The sequence below is a fragment of the Dermacentor variabilis genome, chromosome 5 (assembly GCF_050947875.1).
Source record: "Dermacentor variabilis isolate Ectoservices chromosome 5, ASM5094787v1, whole genome shotgun sequence".
NCBI classification, from domain to species: domain Eukaryota; kingdom Metazoa; phylum Arthropoda; class Arachnida; order Ixodida; family Ixodidae; genus Dermacentor; species Dermacentor variabilis.
In genome coordinates, this window is record NC_134572.1 from 149763904 (window position 1) to 149779880 (window position 15977).

At 51.7% G+C, this 15977-nt stretch overlaps 1 protein-coding gene across 14 annotated transcripts in view; it reads left to right on the forward strand.

Annotated features, from left to right (window-relative positions):
• Window positions 1-15977, forward strand: part of LOC142583235 (transcription factor 4-like) — a 161838-nt gene that overhangs the window by 59288 nt on the left and 86573 nt on the right. The window lies entirely within an intron of this gene.

A 15977-nucleotide genomic window follows, 5' to 3' on the forward strand; every position in this document is an offset into this window, starting at 1 on the left:
CTGAATTTGCAAAGGAGGCACAAGGCGACTAGAATTGCTTAGACATGCGCAGTCGCTTTCAAGCGAAGACTAATCTCGAGGATGGCCCGAGGAAAGGCGTGAGATATGCCTTTTGTAATTTATTATTATTATTATTATTATTATTATTATTATTATTATTATTATTATTATTATTATTATTATTATTATTATTATTATTATTATCTTTTTGACCACGGAAGCTCCACCATCATGGCGCACGCGGTCCTTCCCAGCTGTACCTGCACAGCTTCGCAAAGTCTGTGGCCTCTTCGTCAGATCACCTCAGCTGTAGACGCTGCAGGTGCATCTCGCTGCTTCAAGCAGCCGGTGTAGCACTAGCCTCAGTCACCGCCGAGGTGGTGACCGCGGAACGCGCTGCGATTTCCCAGCTCGCGTGTGTTGCGATGCGTCCAGCGTCGGCATGACGCAGCTGGCGCCTGCAGTGACCATGCGGGTGACGTTCGCCTGGAGGGGTTTACAAGGCGAAAGAAACCGGATGTGCGGCAGGCGCAATCCGTGGTTCACCCAACTACTGCCGTGCGGATTCCTTCGCTTTATAGTACCCCTTGGGGCACCTGCTGTTCAGTTCACCTCGCGTGGCTCGGACCTGTCTCGACGCCGTTTGGGGACACCTGCTCGCAGGTGTTCACTCCGTACACCTGCGTTTTTCGTTGGCGGCGGCGCTGGGAGAGCGGTGTCTCCCCAAGAAGGTTGCAGTTGTAAAACCTCTTTGGCTCCCTCCCCTTTTCTCGTTGCGAACTGAGAGGATGTCGCGGTCGCGTCGCGCGGGTTCTGTCTGACTCGATCCGTTCACGTAAACTAAACGGCTCTCTCCTCTAACCCCGGTCTTGCGCTAGCTCGTTCCTTATTCGTTCGTGAATTTTCCTTCATCAGTCTACCTAATTGTCTGCCGTGCTTGACTGCGTTTCCCTTCCACTGGCAACCACTGATTATCTGCCCTACTGGCTTGCCCAGCTCCATTTTCTCCCTCGTAATGTCAACCATAATACCGGCTAACCGACTCCAATCCGTACCGCTGTCTCCTAATCTTACGTCTAACATTTCTCATTGCATCGCTCGTTGCGCGGTCCATAACTTGTTGTTCTCAAGCTTCCTTGTTAACCTCCAAGTTTCTTCCCGATATGCTTGCACCGGCAGAATGCAGGGATTGTATGCTTTTCTTTTCAGTGATAATGGTTGGGGCGCCGCGGCCGCCATAGTCGCCTTGGTATTGCGCTGCTAGGTTCGAGGTGGCGGGATCCAAACCCGGCCGCGGTAGCCGCATTTCGATGGGGGCGAAATGAAAAAAAAAAAGAAAAAGAAAGAAAGTTTAATGTGAGTATTTGACGTAGATAAACATACTCTGCGCAGATTCCAGAGGCTGACTTTCGGTCATGAATTCTTGTTCTCTTGCCAGGCTATTCAACATTACATTTTTCTTCTGCTATTAGGGTTTAACCCTACGCTTTCTCAGTCGTTTGTTACAATTTATCCCCAGTGTAGCTGGAGATGAATATTTCAGCTGAGATATTCGCCGTTGATCCTCACACCCGATCTTTCCCAGGCTTAACAACTGGAATACTTCTGAGCATGCAGTGAACAGCGTTGCAGGGATTGTCTCTCCTTGACTGAACCCTTCCTTGAGAGGTATTTCTCCACTTTTCTTCTGGAGAATTTAGGTAGCGGCGGAGTCATTGTATATATTTCCTAGGATATGCACGTATGTTTACCGCACTTCTTAATTATGCAATGCCTCCATCTCTGCTGGAATCTATACCGAATCAAATGCCTTTTTTTCACAATCCACGAAAGCCATTATAGCGCTCGTCATATCATAGCGTGGACAAAAGGTGCTTATGACTGAGCCCTGGCGAAGTTCACATTTCATGTTAATTGCGCCGTTCTTTTTTTTTTTTTCAGTAGCAATTACATGGCCACTTCAAGCGAATTTCTGCCGTCGGCGTCGCCGTGAGATTCCTTATATATTTGGGTGTATGTAGGCTATATGATATGCGGTATATGCATGTTATATTGGCACACCATTCTATCACTCAAATTGCTCGTACCAGGTCTTACATTCTTGACAAAGTTATTCCTCAGAATTTCGCAGATGGCAGCCCATAAACGAATGTCACGAAACAAAACACAGATATCGCGTGCCTTTTATCTTACGTTTTCTCAGACTTAAATATTAAGTGCGCGAAACAATAGAGATTTTCGGATTAGGGGACGCAAGCGGCGTGCGTACGCGGGAACTGAGGGCCGCGGTACTGCGCAGACGCAGACGTAGGGGTCTGCGCATGCGCAGTACCGGGGCCCCTAGTTCTTGCGTACGTAAGCCGCTTGCGTCCCCTAATATAAAACTCGCAAACAACAGTGCTCGACCCTGAAAGGGATGTAATAATATTGTTGCGGCTGTGCACTATCTCCGGGATCGGCCCAGGAGCGAGGTTCTTTACATACCCGATACGGAAAAGCGGCACTACAGTCGCTAAGGCGTTGGTTTTAATTAGAGAGCTTTAGAATAGGGGCCCCAAAGAAATAGCATCGAAGCCACTGCGCATGCGCGAGACGCAAACTGCGTTTGGGTTTTGCGTTGGGAACGCTATTTCACCGATTTAGCGGGAGCTCAAATAGCGTTCCCAAAAGCTTTGCGTCAAAAAACATGGCGGCACCCATCGAAGCGACGGCTCTAACCTAGCACCAAACTGGGTTTGATTCGCGGTAACGCGTGAAGTTCGCAAGCTAGGAGAAGTGACTGCAGTTATGGCTTTCTCTCAACTAGCGTGTGTTATAAAGATTGATTCATTAGACGCCGCTGATTCCGAATTCGAGTGTGGATTTTATGGCTCGTAGGCCTAACACGGCTAAGCTTGGCTGGTGAAGGCACGTAAAGTTGGTTTTGTTGCTCAAAACTAAGCACAACTAATTGTTTGCTGCTTGAAGAATAACCTCCATATTGTAAAAAAAACGCGAGTACACGAAAGTCAAAATTAATATTCATATCATAAAATGGTATATTTTATTTAATTATTTTTAATCGTTTTTCTTAGACGCCGTAGTGGCGCTGTCAGCGCAAGACGCTATCCGCAAACGCAAAGCCCTATTCTAAAGCTCTTCACTCCTGCGTGCCCCAATCCTAACAACCGCAATGCTCTTTGGAGCCCCAAAATATTGGGGCCCCTATTCTAAAACTCTCTATTAAGTACACGTAAACGAAATTGCCCGATGGCAGAATTTAAACAGAGGAAGCTTAGCGCAACAGTCAGTTTTTTTTTTTTTTTTACTTACGTTTACTTCAGTTCATACTGCCACTACAGCCACGAGTCTTGCACTTCGTGTAATATTAAGTTAGCCAAGTGGCCTCGCTTCACGAACTGCCAGGAGGATGACAGTTGACAAATGCCCGCTGCAGTGAGCAGGAAAAAAAAAAAAAAAGTACTATAAAACACATTAGCTTGGCACGGGCTTTTTGTTGGGCAAGCATGATGTATTAGCAGCATCTATTAGTTGCCCATTACCGAGTCATGCGTACAGTGTACGATGTGGTATAAATGTTTTATAGACCGAGTGTACAATTGGCGTTCTCGCTCGTCCGTCATTTTTTCTGACTGAGCGAATGGATCGTCGACCTCTGTAGCACTTTCCCCCCTCCCTTTCCTTCTATATTGAAGCGATGCGTGCTGCTCTAGCGGATGGTACAGGTGCCGCACGCAGCTTCTGATTAACCTTATATAATCCCCGTGCCCCGGAACCGGTTGTGACGTCACTCATCGAGTGACACCGCCGCCATGCCGATGCGTAGCTGCCGCGGGAGACGCGGCCGCTGATGCTGCTGTCATAAACGTCGTGCTGGTGTGAGCTGCGGGGTTTTAGCGCGGCCATCAAACAAACGCGCGCTGTCGCAAGCGTTTCCGCTGCGGCCTCGCATTCGGTGAAGAAGCGAGTAGCGAGCGCGCACTCGTTGCCGTGCTCGTCCGCTTTCACCGGAGCACCGTCACGTGACCACGTGAAACTGTTGGCGACTGCGCGGTTGCAGCTGCACTGACTGGCGCGCCGTGTTAACCACGCGTAGTCTTGACAAGTCAGGTGCCGGATCGCATGTGTGCGCGTGATTGATGCGTGACTAACCGTTAGGCGGCTGCGTGTCGTCGTATTGTGTGGGACGAGGGAGAGCGCTAATTAATACTTCGGCAACTTTTGAATGAAAAGAAAACATTAGAAGGAAGTAAGTTAAGCGGCTTTGAGGCTCTTTAACGGAGAAATGGCGTTAGTGAAGTGTTTGACGTTACGCTATGACGGGAATGTCACAACGTCTGGCAAGTATTGCGCAACTGCTTGCCAGTGAGAATAAGCCCATGCCACATAGTAAGTACGTGTCACATTCGTAAGCGCCGTGGAAGATGCGAATATCTTGCGTTTGCGCTGCTTTGTGAAGCCCCCTGTGCGTCATATGTGCGTCCGAGAAGCAAGTTGCAGCAGTGTTTTGGAGTGTCCCAATTTACGCCACGCTGTCAGCTGCTTTACAGCGACAGGTACCACGAACTTGGTGGCCAATTGACGACAGAACTGAGGAAGGGGGCGAGTGTTAAAGGTCATCACGACCGCGCCAGCCGCACGCGGAGACAAGGGGACTGAGTGTCTCGGGTGTCGAAAAGCAATCCCCGAAATGTTTTGTTAATTCTTGTCTAAACAGGGAGAAATGTGTTGCTATCGGGTCTAAAAGAGCCCGCCGAAATGGAGTAGTCGCTAAGGCTACGTGCTTCCTGCGCAGTTCTGCCCTGTGCGGCTGCTCCTGTTCCGAGAGCTCCGGGCGTTGTGTGCCGCTGTCGTCGTCGCGGTTCCGACTGGACCGTCGTTGGACTCACCTTTGACCCTTTATTTGCTCCTTCTTTTTTTTTTTTTTTTTTTTTTGTCACGTGTGCGGCACCACATTCGCGACCTGGTGTATCGAAGCATGGTAGCAGCGTGCTGCGATACACCTTTCATTACCCTCGGGTGTGCGCCGCAGCCTTTGAGAATCCGCAGCTGATTGCAAGCTCGGAAGGGGATGCAGGCCATCCGGTGATGCCGGTTACGTTCCGATATTTAAATCCTGTCGTGTTCTCCTACGTCACGTGTAAAGCAATCGTGCTGCTTTGATCGGCATGCATGTCCCAATGTACGCTGAAATGAAATAATCAAAGGAACGCAAGCAAGAGCGCACACACAACGTCTTTGCAACACTCGTCTGCTACGCGGTCGCTTCATTCCGAGTTATATAGCGCCGGACATTTATTTTTTGAATATACACTCTAAATGTTTTTTTAATACGCTCAAGGATGTTGGGGTCTCTATGGCTAACACCTTTACCCATCAGGATATTTAAAAAAATGATTTGCATATTGTCGAGCTCGAACTGCACCTGCGATGAGAGAAATTAGTTGAATAGTGTTATAATGCTGATCACTCAGTTGCGCACCACAGGGATAACTATTAAAGTTTATTTCGTACAGTTTTGTCGTCTGTCGCAAATATCGTCATGCTTACTTGTAACAAAAAACTATCTGAAAAGTGGAAGTTCCTCTGTACCCATCAGCGATTCGATCTTACCACTCTAGAGACTGAAGGTGTTCAGCCGTGGGTTAAACCAAGCACCACTTATACCCTCACAAAATTGTTGCAAAGAGTATAATGTGTATTACGAAAATGCATGCATTGCCAGAGTTAAACATGGGCCAATCTTGTAAAAAAAAAAAGAAAAGAAAGGCCAGAATGCATCTCTTGGTAACTGCGTGGCGTTCAATGCGATCAACATTCAAGCAGTGTAATTGCTGAAGACACCTTGATTGACAATCCGTAATAGGGTGCGTAGGCTGCGTATGCGAATTGTACTAAAAAGACTTGAAACTTGTAATTTTTATTGTTAGCTAGAATAGAGCACGTGCTCACTTTTATCAGTCAGACATGCGAGCTTTTCCTGTCCCCCCCCCTTTTTTTTTTGCGAGGGAGAACGACGTCTCAAGGGGCTGCATAGCAGGCAAGCAGCAGCAGGCCAAAGTGGGCGAAGTAGGCTAAGAATCCTAATCGCATTAACTAAAGAAGAAACAAGTTAATAAACAAGAAATGAAAGAGAAGAACGAAAAAAAAAAAGGGATTAGCAAGTGAGGTCCGCGGCCAGCCCGGGCCGTGGTCTCTCTCTCTTCCTCGTATTATCCGGGGCCGCGCCACTTTCCCCTCCCCTCCTTCATTCTGTCCCCCCCTTTCTTGCAGCGCTCCAAGATTTGTGGCCACGGTGCGGGGGCGTCGATCTGTTTGCTCTGCGGGATCGGAAGCCGCTGCTGCTGCCGGAAGGAGGAGTACACAGCGTTGGGCGCTTGTTCGAGGGGCGCCGGATCAACCCCCTTCCCTGTTAGCTCATTGATTTATTCCGGGGCTGGTGGTGAACGGGAGTGCCCGGTGGATTTATTGGCACCCCGCAACAGCGGTAGGGGCCGATCCGAGATTGCATTATGGGAGCCAGCTCCACGCGACGATGCCTGTCCACGGTGTGGCTACGAATAATAATTGAGAAAGGCCGTGTCTTTCCCGCACTCTCCAGGAGCGAGGAAAGGGAAGTTCCGGACCGCATATGGGTAGTGGCTCAGTTTCGGTGAGGAGGAGGAAATCCAGGGGGCGGGAGAGAATAATAAGAAATAAGTCCGATTTTGCGTCACGTGCGGGAACTTTCGAGAAACGACTGTTATTTTACTACTCATGTGTCGCGCGAACCTCCAGACTGTGATGCTTTTGGTCGGAATACCTCTCTGCCGTACGCAACGTACAACAGCAACGTTAGAGGTTAGCCAGAAGGGAAGACTGCTTTGCGAGAGGAGGGAAATGAATTGCGAGTTTGCTGTGTATTCCGCATGTGGACACCAGTTTTTTTCTTTCTCTTTTCATTTTTTCAACTAGTGCTTACATTTCTGGTAACAGCAGCCGAACGAAGGTTGTTTCTAGAGCCATAGTTTCGACAAGGGAACTCGTCTTTGTCCGAGCTCTCTAGAATAACACTTTCTAGAAGGGGAAGACTGATGGCATTCATCGAGTAGAATCTTAAAAAAGCTGATCGCGAGTGCTTTTTATTGTTATTTTTTTTATTGCATAAGCACGTCTGGAGCGTTCTTAGTATTTGGAGTAAGAGTCGGGGCACCATATGCATATTGCTCTCTCAGCGCTCCGATGAAGTAACGTAGTGCCGGCTGATTTTTTTCTTCCTTCTTTTTTACACGTCTCGGCTTACTTTTCGCTTGGCTTCTGTTTCTTGCGGTTGTCTTTCCGGTTGTCGTTCGCCGTTGCGTCCCCAGTCTGTTCAACGGCTGGCTGACAGAAGAGCGAGGCGACGAATGTTTCCGGGACGAGGCGGGAAACGGAGCCGGCGGTTGCGTCGCGTCGCCGAACACCCTCCCCTTGGCGGAAGATTCGCACTCGGTGTCCGGTTACGATTTACTAGGCAGGAAGTTACAAACGCACCGAGCATCTTCCGAGCGTTGCCCGTTGACGGCCACGAGGCTTCGGGAACTGCGTTGGTCGGTGGTGTAGAGCACGTTGACGAAGGAAGCACCGTTACTTTGGAAGGAAGGGAGTGTTAAAGAAGCGTTAGAAAGACATTAACTATAAAGTTAAGTTGAAGCTGCGTTAGTAAACTATGCTTCTACGATTAAAAAAAATATCTTCAACTGTGAGAAACAGATGGAGAGTTTCCTAAGTTACTAGAGGGAGCTCCGACGCCGAGATCGCTTGTCTGTCAGGGGAAGGACGGTTACTGAATTTAATATTTTCTGATCTTCGAACTTGTGGCCTCAAAAGTTCTTGTGGCTTTGTTTATTGCGCTTCATCTGCCATTATCCGCCTAAACATTGGCGCACTTCTATACTTATAAATCCGAAAGCAAATAAGAATCCGCGCACATGTAGGGTTATAGCGAATTGTAACATTTTTTTACAACGCAATATTTTCGTGAAAAAGCGAACACTTTGCAACGTCGCGGAGCCGTTTCGCACAGCCTTAGAACTTATTAACCACGAAACAGTTCCTTCGCTTCGAACTCCTCTTTATGCGACGCACTTCCCGTGGTCTCTATCCACGCTATGGCTCGTTTCGATCCGCCGTGGGCCGGAACGTACGGCTACGGCGGCAGAAGGTGCGGGTTGTGTGCAAAGCGAGCGGAGAGACGCGGAAAACTAGTCTGGCACCGCGACATCAATTAGTCGCGCCACGGCCAGCCCGAAGTCGTCGGGCCAGCGAATAAACAGGGAGGAGGACGAGCGTGGCGCTTCTCTTAATCGGCTTACGGAAGCCGCCATCCTTGCGCGCTGTTTCCCCACGCTGCACTTTGCGGAGTATTATCTCGCTCTGTAAGCAGAGGAAGTTGGGGGAGGAGGGGGGGGCCTCAGTGCGCGCGCACACAGGGTCGACACCCATCGTCCCCGAGCACTGGGCCGTGCTGTGTGTGTGTGTGCAGGAGACTGCGTCCGTACAGCTTCCTGCAAGCATTACTCGAGGGAACAGAACACTCCGTCGCTGCCATCGTTAAGCTGCCATGGAAACGAAATGAGCACTATTGTGCGCGCGGATTTGTCTTAATCTTCGTGTTTGTGGCTTCGGGCGTTTCTCGCGGCGCTGATATTTCCCTGGTTCTTACGTTTGTAAATTGCTGAGCAATCATTTTCCTTTTGTTTTCTAGATCCCCGAAGGGCCCGTAAGTCTCTGCTGCCCACGTACATATTCATTGCCGTTTGTTTCATTTGCAGCGTGGTATTTCGTCGCAAAGTATCGATTTTGCAAAATCGCGAAGCCCTTTGAAGCCAAAGTCATTCCCGTGCTGGCTGAACAGCCACGCTCGCGGTTATCATAGAGCACCGTCACCAGAATTAACTCTAGTATTTTTTTTTTCTAGGAAACTGCGCGCCTCCCATGCAGACAGGGAGACAGACAGACAGGGGAGCACACTCGCACGCGCACAGGCAGGCAGGGTCGACACCCTTCTTCTTCCACGGGCACCGGCCCCGAACTGCGCGCGACGCCGTGCCGTCCCGACCCTGCGGCACGAATGCCGACTGCGTCCCTAATGACTTCTTTGTGTCCGCTCTCCCGAGCGCGCGCGCTCGAAGCTCTGGGCCCAGGAGCATTATGGAAATGGCGATCACCCACCCGCGCAGCTAGCTAGCTAGCACTCGTCGCGGGGCCTGAGCGGATTCGTTAGCGCAGGTCGGTCGCCCGGCTGGACTAGAGACGGAAAAGAACAAAACCAGCAGATAGATATAAAGGGAAGCCGGGAGGGGGCGAGTTGCTGCCTCGCGGGGCCATCGCTCGGGCACGCCGAGTCGCCCGGAGGAACGGGGGGTGGCGACCGTCGGGCATGGGATAGGTCGCGTCACGGCTCGGCAGAGTTCCCGCTGACGGCGAGCCGGTTATTTACTGTATTTACTTTTTTCTTTACTTTTGTTTACTTCTTACGTTAGGCCGGCTGCGATACCGGCCTAACGGTGCAGGCCCACTTTCAATTGAGAAGTTCTCTGGCGCCGCCAAGTTCGACCGGGTTTGGATGACGGTCCGTTTGTTTGTGGTCTTTCTTCGTCGTGGTTTCGACGCTGTTTGGAGAGATGTGGCTGCTGTATTTGGGCCGATATTACAGTTGATTGCGCGTGCTGGGAATCCGGCTCTTAGGATACCGTCTCTGACCGTGTAGGGGCCTTAGATGTGACGTTTTTTCGCAGCTCCATATTACCGGCAGTAAGAATTTCATGTCGGAGTGAAAAACTTTGTCTTGTTTAAATCCAAGAGGTGTTGCGAATGATTACTGGGTCTGACTTGAATATTGCACGTTGTAGTGCCGGCGAAGAACGCCGTGTAGCGAGTCTGCTAACTTTTCATTGGGCGAACCCGTGCCCACGAAAGCAAGTGACACTATGGCGTTAGGCTGCTGAGCACGAGGTCGCGGGATCAAATCCCGGCCACGGCGGCCGCATTTCGATGGGGGCAAAATGCGAAAACGCCCGTGTACTTAGACTTAGGTGCTCGGTAAAGAACCACAGGTGGTCGAAACTTCCGGAGTCCTCCACTACGGCGTGCCTGATAATCAGAAAGTGGTTTTGGCACGTAAAACCCCGTAATTTAATTTTTTTGAAAGCAAGCGACACGCTGCATGCGCAGTCGGCGACCGTCGAAATCTGATCTGGGAGTCGAGTGCGTCGGCTTCTGTGCGTGACTCGTCGATGGTCGCAAGGCAATCGCTGGTGCCCGGGCGCCTTTCAGAAAAGTGCTGCACAGTTCGTGTCGCGTATACGACCCGATTGCGCAAGGTTCGGCGAGAACATACGCAAGAACACATAGAGTCAACGATAACGTTCGAGTAAGTTTCAAATCATGCAGGCCCGTTTTGCGCTGAGCGACAACCTTTTGTTACCGTGTGAAATGCAGTGCCCGAGAAAAGGATTCCGTTTTACCGTGTATGTGAAACGTTGTGCTCTTAACGGTTACAGAACCCATTTAACAGCGCATGTGGCGCGACCTTCCCGTCAGTTGAATTCAATTCTGCGGTTTTACGGGCCAAAACCACGATCTGATTGTGAGGCACGCCGTAGTGGGGGGGGGGGGGGGGTGCTCCAGATTAATTTTGACCACCAGGGGATCTTTAAAGCGCCCCAAATGCACTGGACACGGGCAATTTTTTTTTTTTTTTTTTGCATTTCGCCCCCATCGAAATGCGGCCGACCGCGGCTGGGATTCGATCCCGCGACCTCGTGCTTAGCAGCGCAGCACCAAAACCTTGCCAAGCCACTGCGGCGGTTGACCTCGTTAGGACTTTTTCGGTTCTTTTATGTAGCTGTCAGCGTCTTTCGGCTGGATATAGCTATGCTACTACAGAAAGATCGTTCGGAGAGGGCAGAAATTGTATGCATTCGGAATACAGTGTGGCGCAGCCCAGTGCACCATCGCACGGTCAAAACAGCAGACGGCAGGATAAGTGCTCCGTCTGTCTTTCTTGCTCCGTCGTCTTTGCTGGTGACCGCGTTAGTCTCAGTGTAACAATGCACCTAGTACGCGACCATTTGTGGCAAATTCGACTGGTCTTTTGAGAGCGCTGACAATGAAGGTCTGTTGCGCAGAAAAAAACGACCGTTAGAATAGTTCATTTTTTTTTTTACTAAAACCACGTAACAAATTGTTTTAACTTAATAATACACATAAACATGTGTTATTCCATCACGAGGACGTGTGTTTCTGTGTCTGTTCTTGGTTTTTCTTGTCTTTATTATGCACTACAGGGGAGTAAACCTCATTAAACGATGTTATACGGGTGAATGAAAATCTTTAGGGAAGCTATATATGTGCAGCCATATCCACGTTTCAGCCTTGCTCAACACAAGAGCGAGAGAGATGGAAATGAGACAAAGGCAGGGAGGTTAACCAGAGTTAAAGCCTACGGTTTTCTACCTTGCACTAGGGGAAGGGAAAGGGGAAATAAAGACGGAAAGAAGAGCGGTAACTCCCGTGTGGCTCTTGCGTCTTCGTCCTAATGACCGCGCACCGAGCGATCCGTGACAGCCGCGCGTTCTTCGTCGTCCCGCTCTCAACACACGCCCCCTACACACCCGTATAGCGTCATTCCCATGTCGCACAGCGCCCACCTGCAAGTTCGCATAGACGGTGGCGCCAGATTTCTCTCTAGGCAATATTGCGAGAAACGCTTATGTTCACTGCCAAGCGTTCGGGCTTTCTGTAAAGCAGAGTGTTTGGAACAGTAAACAACCTCTTCATTTTCCTTCTGTACGGACGCCGTCTTCGCATCATTGACGCTCGGTGAAACTGAACCCCTCTTCCCTCGCAGTTAGCGTTGCTCGGGGTCTCTCTTCGAGTGCGTTTGCCGCCGCTCATCTCCCCCGGGGGTCTTCTTCGCGAGACAGCTGGGCACATGCGTTGCTTCCTCGACGCGCTGCTCCGGCCGCGAAAGCCTCGCCAGCGCGTCGTGCGTCTGTTGTTTTACTCGCAGGCCGCCAAATCGACGCCGAACGAAAAAACTGGGTTAACGGGCGTAGTAGCTTTCTCCCTCGAGGTTGTCTTCGCCGCAAGGGCCCGAGCGACGGCCGTGAAGCTGTGCCTCGTTCCTCCTCCGGCGCTCGCTGTGTTGCGCCTCGCGCGTTTCGAGAGTTGTTGACGCCCGCTGTAGGATACTTCGTAGGGAACCAGCACACTGACTGCACACCCATGCCATGCGGATTTATTGCAACCCGAGCAGCTTGCCCTGCTTGCCGTTCTTCCGGAGGGGGGGGGGGGGAGGGGGGAGGCCCTAAGCATTTCGGTGCATAAGCTTTCTGCCCTTGTCTTTCTTTCCATTTGCCATTTCCTCTCACCCCCCCCCCCCCCTTTGAAGTAGGTGGGCGTTCTTCCCTTTCTGGAGGTAGTTGCCAACTGGGCTTACATTTTTTTTTTTTTTTTTTTGCGCTTCGAATAAGGATGTAGTGTGATTTTGTTAATGGTATTTTCCCCGTTCTTTCGTATGGTTGAACGTATTCGCACGTCGCCGCCTTTGCACGCTGGGATTGTGCTTGTGGAAACATTCGGTCACGCTTATCACTTTCCGAGTGTCGCGGTACTGCAAACAAGAAGAAGAAAAAAAAATGGAGAGAAACCGCTGGAGGACGATCGCCATAGTCAGGCGCTAGCTTCCCGGTAGACCTGCTCAGATATGATGTTGGGGACGCTTATTGGTTAGCTCGGTTTACAAGGCGTCTCGGTGCTGTGAGGTTGCGCTGCCTCCAAGACCGGCCTGCGTTACGAACCACATTAAAGCCCTTGCGATAACACATTTCGTGCACTGGTATCGGGATGGGTGCAGTTTACTCTCCAGACGTTTGCCTGCGTGGTCTTGTTTCGGAAGGGGAGGGGGATAAGGTCTTCTAAGAAATGGCAGGAATTATCTACCTGCCATTTCTGGGATACCTGGGACCGGTAAGCCGTAGCGGTTCATTTCACTTGATTCTATTGCCCCCCCTCCCTTGTTTTTTTTATCATTTACGGCTCACGACTCGCCGATCTTGACTGTGATAACGTAGCCGGAGCGCAGCTCGAACCACTGACGAAACACTCAAGGAATTGCAACACAATCGTTACATCCATCCCCCAACCTTGCTCTCAACTCCCGTGTGGCTCTTGCGTCTTCCTCCTATTGACCGCGCACCGAGCGATCCGTGGCAGCCGCGCGAGCTCTCGGTCGTCTTATTCTTCGTTCCGCGACGTATATAGAGAGGCGTGAACGCGGCGTGGAAGGTGTTCGCGGCCAGAGGGAGTTACAACGGCGGATCGTGGCGGCCGGCCAGAATAGAGACCTCCCCTCCCACCGCTCCTATATAGCCCAGCCCGGTCGTCGGTGTTCGCGCTCCGTTGGCCGACCGGGCGGGCAGGCAGGCAGCGGCGCCGTGTAGCAGTAGCAGCGCGGCGCGGCTACAGGTCGTTAGAGGCTGCTGCACACATCCGCGGCGGATCGCCCGAGAAAGAGCCGCGGCGCTCATCATTAGGCCAAAGGGAGGAGGATCGCCGCCGCCAGATGGAGAATCGATAATTGACTCGGGGGCCAAAATGCGACTGGGGCTGCTTGTCCCCCCCCCCCCCCCCCCTTTCTCGCCCGCCGCTCTAGCCAGCGAGGCGGCCGGCAGCGGATGGTCTTTACTTCGCCGCTGCTTCTGCTTTTAGCAGGCCTGGCCGGGCGGGCGGTGGCAGCGCGCTTGTGTGTCTGTTGTTTTCTCGCACGTGGACTGGACCGTTCTCCGGCTCTTCCGTTCTTTCTCTGCTGCGGGGCTGCCTTCGTGCGCATGCTCCTTCACCGTTGCCCCTCTCTGCAGCCGACCTCCCTCCCTGCCCTGTCCCTTACTTCCCAAGACATTCCCCCAGATCTGAGGAAAAGCTCGTGTGCTGGAAGTTTCCTCTCTGCTCCGCGCGATGGTAGGCGTTTTGGTGTCGTGTTGTGGAAGGGATTTATATATCTTTCTTTCTGCCTCTCTGCAGGCGGCTCGGATTTGGGCTCAGAAACCGTCCGAGCCGTACAGGGCTCGGACAGAAATATAGCAAGTTGTGTTAGCACTGGTTCATCAAGCGTCTTGTCGTGTGGAAATACTTTTCTATTATATACGCCTCAGAGATGGGTGCGGACGCAAAGAACTGCATCAGTAGAGAGTTTCAGACTAGCGGGACGCAATCGTTTGGGACCCCAAACGCTTGCGTCCGCCTAATCTGAAACTGTATAATATCTCGGAGGCAACAGCACTCATTCGCTGAGTACATGCGCTCGATGGTGCCACTGTACCGCGGCGAAGCAGACGCGAAGGCTTTACCGAAGCGTGTAGTGCCTGTGCCTTGCTAGCACGAGTTCGTCATCGTGCCCCTGTAGCGGAGGAGCAGAAATAACGAATGTTTATTCAAGAAGAAAAATATTTTAAAAATATACTTGCTTGGAGATTGTGCAAGAGCGTAACTTGTGCGAGAGAGCCCTGAACTTGCCGTCGCAAGGCTTCAGTCTCAGTGTCATGCGCGAAGCCTTTAATTTCTCTACGGGGAATAGCGCTAATACCACAAAAGACACATAGATGTGCACATAGATGCTCACAAAGCGCTAACTTGAAGGATCTGTTTTCATGCGCACCGTATAACCGAAAGAAACGGGGGCGGGGGGGTGCAGATTAGTAAAGTGAAGGAAATCGCCAACGACAGACCAAACGTCACCAGCTAGACTCTATGATACGGCGGTGCCTGTATTACCTGGGCGCCGAGGACTATTATATGGATTCCACCTACATTATTCTCTCTGATATTTATTCCGCACGCATTGAAATAAATCCTCCATTTGCAAGCTATCCCTTTCTTGCTCGTACGTCTTCGAGTCTTGCGGTGTTAGCGCTACCCTTCGTTTACAATGCGCGTCACCAACTCTCCCCAAGCTTCAGCTTATTGCAAAGTTTAGTTTAAGAGCCGCTGGGGCACCACGTGCAACGGTGTGCGATGTACAGTCAAGTTTAGGTTCCCGTACATCGCACATCGTTGCACGTCGTGTCTCAGCGACTCTTAGGACTAAACCAAGAAGTCAGTTTTACTGTAGGCGCGCGGAGGCTGTGTCGTCCGTTTCTTCCCCCCAACTGCAGCTGACCGCAGCGCAAGTTTGTCGCGCATGCCTGGTAGCCCACACCGGCGGATCCCCTTGCGTGCGGCGAAGTTGAAATGGGGCAGTGGCGCGTCGGTAGGCACGACCTTTCGTTTCGCGGTCGCCGCGGGTTGGCAGCGTCGGTGCGCGATGCTGTTGTGGCTGGAGAAGTACTTCACCCCCCCCCCCCCCCCTCCCTTCTTTTCGGCTGCCGATCTGTCTGCCGCACGGGGGCGGGCGGCCCTCCTGCCGGCTACAATGGCGCTCCTTTGTTTCCCACTCCCCGAAGCTCGCGCGCGCCTGTGTGGGTGCACTGGCCTTTGGGACCAGCGCGAGGCACCCACGCCTCAACACCCCCTCCCCCCCTGCTCGACCGACAACCATTAAGGCGACTCGCGCAGCGCAAAGAGTCATGACGGCCGGAGCGGAATCGCCGTCGGTGCCTGCCCCGGTTTGCGCGTCTTATGCGCGCGCTCTCCTCTGCGTTCTCCAGAAGACTGGCGGCGCGTTATACACCCGGGCGCATTCATCACTTTTGTCAAGATGAATCGCTGGCCGGCCCGCACTGCTTGCCCCCCTACGCCGCCGTATGCACTGTTGTAATGAGGATAGCGGGCGCGGTGCCTCGCGCCGTGTTACTTGCGTGCGCACGTGATTTCCGGCGAGATCTTCGGAGAGGTTTCGGCGCCTTTGCCTGCACGGGGTCGGGGACGGTCGCGGCCGGTGCGTCCCGGTGTGCATTGAATACTGAGCTAAGGGGGGAGGCAGGGGGGGGGAGTCCCGTCGCTGCGCGGAAATTGAT